The following is a 7,012-nucleotide window of genomic DNA, read 5'->3' on the forward strand; positions in this document are numbered from 1 at the left end:
AGGGTGGCCCAGGATAGGAATGAGAAAGCGGAATTAAGCTGGTCAGAAAGTGACTTAGGAGGAAGTCATGTGTATTTGTGTGTGTGTGTATGTGTGTGTGTGTGTGTGTGTGACCTGAATACATGTATTGATGACATTAGTTAAAAGAGGACAGGAGACGAAATGGGGTGTTAGGAGCAAAGAGGGAGGATTTCAACTTTGAGAGCATTGAATAGGAAATGTCTGAGGGACTTCCGATTGCATACTTATTAGATAGAACTAGGACCCAGGAGAAAGGTCTGGAGTGGAAGTAAAACACGATCATGGCCGTGCATTATATATTGATAGGATGTTTAAAGAATGGACCATGGGCAAAGAAGAAACTTGTTCACATAACAGTGAAGCCCACATTTGAAGGTTGAGCAGAAGAGCGGCTCAGGTGAATGATAGTATCAGAGAATCCCCAAAAGTTGGAGGAGGTGACCAATCTTGACACGTTTAGTGGTTACGTAAGATGAATCAAGAAGCTTTGGAATACGGCAGTCGGATCTGTGCTGATCTTTACAAGAGCGTTTTCTGTAGGAGCGAAAGGGATCCTGGATAAGATTGTGTGAGTCAATGAGAATAAAGAAGTGTTGGCTTTTCTGAATAAACTTTATGAGGAAGAAAACGAAGGGGGCGATTTCTGAAGAGGAGACAGGATCATCGGATTGTTGGCTTAGGTTGGGAGTAGAGAGAGGGGTCAATGTGTAAACCAAGGCGAGGGAGCGAAGGGAAGCAGTACAGATAGGAGGGAGCAGATGAATAATGGAATAGTGGGACGTATTCCCTCCCGGAGTGAGAGATGCGAAGTACGTTAGTCCCTCAGATGGTAGAGCGAACCCTGGAAAGAGTTTGCAAAACCCAGACATTGATGACAGAAAATGAAGATGTGAGAAGGGGTGAGGGGAGATCAGTTAGAAGTAGAAAGTGAGGAAACCCCCATCTGATGTCTCCACTTTCTCTATGTTTGAGAAGGAGGCTGGTGGTTGATGCAGGACGGAGACAGAGCTGTTTCTCATCTGGGAGGAGATGGGACTAATGCTGAAATCCTCCAAGCCTCAAAGTGAATAGGAAATGTCTGAGGGACTTCCGATTGCATACTTATTAGATAGAACTAGAACCCAGGAGAAAGGTCGGGAGTGGAAGTAAAACACGATCATGGCCATGCATTATATATTGATAGGATGTTTAAAGACCTGGTGCTAGGCCGGGCGCGGTGGCTCAAGCCTGTAATCCCAGCACTTTGGGAGGCCGAGGCGGGTGGATCACGAGGTCAAGAGATCAAGACCATCCTGGTCAACATGGTGAAACCCCGTCTCTACTAAAAATACAAAAAAAATTAGCTGGGCATGGTGGCTCGTGCCTGTAATCCCAGCTACTCAGGAGGCTGAGACAGGAGAATTGCCTGAACCCAGGGGGCGGAGGTTGCGGTGAGCCGAGATCGCGCCATTGCACTCCAGCCTGGGTAACAAGAGCGAAACTCCGTCTCAAAAAAAAAAAAAAAAAAAAAGACCTGGTGCTTCTGGCTGCACTGGGGAAGGAGCCTTCATTCCCCAGTGCAGCCAGAAGCACTGCACTGGCTGGAGCCTTCGTTCCCCAGTGCAGCCAGAAGCACCAGGACTGGGTTCTGTCGCGTAGCAGCCTCGGGGGCGTGATGCCTTTGAGCTTCAGCTGTCTCCTGTGTCAAGCCGAGGGGCTGCACGAGGTGTTCTCTAAGGTCATTTTAATTCTACAGTTGCTATTAGTGAATTACGGTTCAGGGTAAAATGCAGGATTAGGAATGGGTGAATGATCTGAATGATTGCTTGAGCCCAGGAATTCGAGACCAACCTAGGCAATATAACAAGACTCCATCTGTATAAAAATTAAAAATATTAACCAGGCATGGTATTGCACACCTGTAGCTCCAGCTATATGGAAGCCGATGGAGGGAGGATTGCTTGAACCCAGGAGGTCAAGGCTGCAGTGAGTTAGGATTGCACCACTGACTTCCAGCCTGGGTGACAGAGCGACATCCTGTCTCAAAAAAACGGGAGCCAGGCGCAGTGACTCATGTTTGTAATCCTAGCACTTGGGGAGGCCAAGGCAGGAGGATTGCTTGAGCTCAGGAGTTCAAGACCAGCCCAGGCAACATGGCAGAACCCTCTCTACAAAAAAAACACAAAAAATTAGTCAGACATGGTGGCATGTGACTGTGATCCTAGGTACTCAGGGGGCTGAGATGGAAGGATCGCTTGAGCCCAGGAGGTTGAGGCTTGCAGTGAGCTGTGATTGTGCCACTCCACTCCAGCCTGGGCAACAGTGAGATCCTCTCTTTAAAAAAAAAAAAAAAAAAGGATCAATGAGGAATACACACTATGTACATGTTATAAATACTACTTTAGGTTTGGTAGTGGATCAAAATGTGTATGTTTATTTTAAAAGTCTATGTTTCTTGATAAAGACCAGGATGATGGTTCATTTATCAACAAAATACAGATTTAAAAAATCTAAATTCTGGGTTTAGGTAAGCTGAGCTTCCACATCACAAATATTTGATCTTCAGGAAACCAGTGGACCCCATTCTTAATGTTTTTGCTTTTATGTATTTCAGCCCTTGAATGATTTCTTGTACCACTGTTTCCTGAGAGGTGTGAAGTTCAGAGTATTACCATATTTATAAACTAATTGTAAAATGTCATGAAAGCTAGAGGGGGAGGAAAGAGTTTGTAAAGATTACCACGTCCTTCACCTATTACTGTTTCTGACCTAGAATGGTAGCAATACAAACTTTAAGGTCATGAGATTAGTCAGTTTATAAATCAAATAAAGAGAAAATCAGTTCTTGCCAAAGACCCCGTTTCTCCAGTTGGGAAAACAGTTCGTCAGAAGTTAATGGACAATGGCAAGTCCTATAAATAACTGAAATAACAGTCCAAGGGTTTTGAATAAGCAGTAATTGATGGTTCAACTGTTCTTAGACTTTGAAATGCCAGTTTGAAGTTTGCCCCAGTGAAATGGGCTTGGAAACTTGGTGTGAGAGAAGAGGTACTACAAATCCTACCAGAAATTATTTGGTTGACACTCGGGAAAAGATACACCTCCTCTGGGGCTTACGTCATTATTTGAAATGCTCTGCAAAAACAGAAACTCGGTCTCAGTGAATTTTACCTCCATTCCACTTACAGTGTCCTGTCCTCTCCTGCCACTCCTAGTAGAAGTAAGGAAAAATCATGGACATACTTGGTAAGGAAAGAAACAGTTTTTCGTTTTGTTTTGTTTTTTTTAGACAGTCTCGCTCTGTCACCCAGCCTGGAATACAATGGCACCATCTCAGCTCACTACAAGCTCTGCCTCCTGGGTTCAAGTGATTCTCATGGCTCAGCCTCCCAAGTAGCGGAGATTACAGGCACGTGCCACCGCGGCCGGCTAATTTTTTGTATTTGTAGTAGAGACGGGGCTTCACTATGTTAGGATAGTCTCGATCTACTGACCTCATGATCTGCCTGCCTCGGCCTCCCAAAGTGCTGGGATTACAGGCGTGAGCCACTGAGCCCGGCCAGCAGCAGAGTTTTTAATAAAAGCTCCAAAAGTGATTGATACACAGCCAAGATGAAGGTCACTGGTCCTCGGGTGTTGGAGAATGATGCCCACAACTGTAGTCAACTCTGATCTCTCCCGAACTCCAGACCCACGCATCCAGCCAGCTACCTGTAGGACATGGCCATTCGAACGTTCACGGGCGTTTCAAACTCTGTGCGTCAGAACTCCCCCGTCTCTTGCTTCCTCTTTTCTTCCGGGTGCCCATCTTTTTATGGTGTCTGTGAATGGCGCAAGGTGCCTTCAATTGCCCAAACCAGAAACTTGCCAATGACCTTTTCCTTTCCTTCTCCTTCCTGTCAGTCACCATGACCCGTGAATTCCACCTTCAAAACACCTCTGAGCCCCACCGACCTTTCCCACCTTGCACTCACTACCTTATTCAGGCCCTGGTTGCCTCCCTCCCAGAGCTTCCTAGCTGAGTCCTGTGGCTCTGTACTTTACTCTCAGCAGCCACAGTCATTGTCCTAAAATACAAATCATATCATGGTGTCACTTAAAATCCTTAAATGGTTCCCTAGTGTCTTGGGGACCAAGTTCAAGTTCCCAAAGTGGCTGCCAGGCTTGTGGACCTCCAGCCTCATCTGACTGTGGCTGTCCTCAACTCACTCCACTGGAGTCAGTCTGACCTCATGCTCCTGGAACCCTGTTTTCCCTAAGCGCTGTTTTCCCTGCCAGGGATAGCCCGCCCCCACCTTCATTTTTCAGGGCTCAGCTTGGCAGTCACTTCCTCTGAGAAAACTTTGTTGATATCTGCCCCACGTGCCTCCCCTACCTGGGCTAAGCGCCTCTCCTGTGATCTCTCAGAACACCTGGCACTTCCCCCGTGGTGGCCCCAGTCACCCTGGATGAGAACTGTCTTTGTCTGGCTCTTTTGTATCGAGTTCCTCTAGGTAAGTGCTGTGTCCTGCTCACTGTATCCCAGAATTGGCCCCAGGCTTGTCACATAAGGCATGCTAAAAATATCTATTGAAAATTAATGGCCATGCACAGTGGCTCACGACTGTAATCCCAGCACTTAGGGAGGCCAAGGTGGGAGGATCGTTTGAGGCCAGCTTGAGCAACATGATGAGACCCCATCTCTACAAAAGGTAAAAAAGTTAGCTAGTCTCAGTGGCACATCCCTGTAATCCCAGGTACGGGAGGCTGAGGCAGGAGGATCACCTGAGCCTGCCTGCCCAGATCAAGGTTGCAGTGAGCTATAGATTTCAGAGCATTTTGAATTTCAGATTTTCAGATTTCAGATACTCAAATGGTAAGTATAATGCAAATATTAAAAAATCTTGGCCGGGCGCAGTGGCTCAGCCTGTAATCCCAGCACTTTGGGAGGCCGAGGCGGGTGGTTCACGAGGTCAAGAGATCGAGACCATCCTGGTCAACATGGTGAAACCCCGTCTCTACTAAAATTACAAAAAATTAGCTGGGCATGGTGGCGCGTGCCTGTAATCCCAGCTACTCAGGAGGCTGAGGCAGGAGAATTGCCTGAACCCAGGAGGCGGAGGTTGCGGTGAGCCGAGATCGCGCCATTGCACTCCAACCTGGGGTAACAAGAGCGAAACTCCGTCTCAAAAAAAAAAAAAAAAAAAAAATCTTAAAAAATTGAAATCCAAAGCACTTTGGGTCCCAAGCGATCTACTCATCCTATAGTACAGGGCTGGTTGGTGTGACATCAAACATGGAATGATGGTTAATCTTAGCCATGTAGCATTGTCTACAGGCTGGGATTGCCTTCAGTGACCTGAAATGAGATAGCCGGACATCTGAAGGGTTAGACTAAAATTTATCCTGCAGAGAAAGGTGTGGAGAGCCTGAGCTTTTAATCAGTGTTCCTGAGAAGTTCTCTCCATTGCCTGTTGAGAAAAGCGGCATCTGTTGAGAACTTGATGCTGAGCATCAAAAGTGGCGATTAGTTACTAGCAATCCCAGTAGATAACAGATAGCTCCTGATGAAGGAACCAGGGCTCAGTGGTGTGAAATAATTCACCCCATCACAGCATTAATAAATCAGAGGCAGGATGCCAATTCAAAGCAAAAGCACTTTTCAGAACAAGCATCTGAGGTTTCTTAATATTTTCCAAAACAGTACCTTAGTTATCAGTTTATATCATGAAAATCAGAGCTTCTAACCAAATCATTAACTACTGCAATAATTAGTAGCCTTAAAAATACTGGGGCAGGCGCAGTGGCTCATGCCTGTAATCCCAGAACTTTGGGAGGCCGAGGCGGTGGGTCACTTGAGGTCAAGAGTTCGAGACTAGCCTGGCCGATATGGTGAAACCCTGTCTCTAGTAAAAATACTAAAATCGGTCAGGCATGGTGGTGCATGCCTGTGCTACTCAGGAATCTGAGGTAAGAGAATCACTTGAATCTGGGAGGCAGACGTTGCAGTGAGCTGAGGTCACGCCACTGCACTCCAGCCTGGGCAACAGAGCGAGACTCCCATCTAAAACAACAACAACAACAACAAAAATGATCATTAGCAGTTCTAATGGCAGATACGGGAAATAACAGAACAGAATCAAACACTAGACAGTGTTGTCAGCATGGCATATTTTGTTCTATGTGTATTTGGCAATTCTGATAATCCTCGTGTGAAGATAGATTTTGAGCTTTAAACTATCCATTTGGGCATTCCTAGGTTCAGCATTATGGAAAAATCTGTAAAAGAAAAATTCATATGCATTTCAACGATTTCTAAAACTTAATTTTCTTTTAATTTTTTTTGAGACAGAGTTTCGCTTGTTACCCAGGCTGGAGTGCGATGGCGCGATCTCGGCTCACCGCAACCTCCACCTCCTGGGTTCAAGCAATTCTCCTGCCTCAGCCTCCTGAGTAGCTGGGATTACAGGCACGTGCCACCATGCCCAGCTAATTTTTTTTTTTTTTTTGTATTTTTAGTAGAGACGGGGTTTCACCATGTTGACCAGGATGGTCTTGATCTCTTGACCTCATGATCCACCCGCCTTGGCCTCCCAAAGTGCTAGGATTACAGGCGTGAGCCACCGCGTCCGGCCTCCAAAACTTAATTTTCATATTATCTGTGCTTTTTATGAGTGCTATAAATGTTTATGACAATCCGTATTTTGGGGGCCGTAAGTCAGGGAGAGAATATGTATAAAAAAACTGTCACTATTACTGGTTTCTTAAGCATTGCTGTTTTCAACATGTGAATTAATAAATCAGTGTTTTTGGTTTTTTGTTTTTTTCAAGACAGCATCTTGCTCTGTCGCCAAGCACCAGGCTGGAGTGCAGTGGTTTAATCTTGGCTCACTGCAATCTCCGCCTTCTGGGTTCAAGCAATTATTCTGCCTCAGCCTTGCGAGTAGCTGGGACTACAGGCGCCCGCCACCACTCCCATCTAATTTTTGTATTTTTTAGTAGAAACGGGATTTCACCATGTTGACCAGGATGG

This window comes from Saimiri boliviensis, chromosome 13, assembly GCF_048565385.1.
Source record: "Saimiri boliviensis isolate mSaiBol1 chromosome 13, mSaiBol1.pri, whole genome shotgun sequence".
NCBI lineage: Eukaryota > Metazoa > Chordata > Mammalia > Primates > Cebidae > Saimiri > Saimiri boliviensis.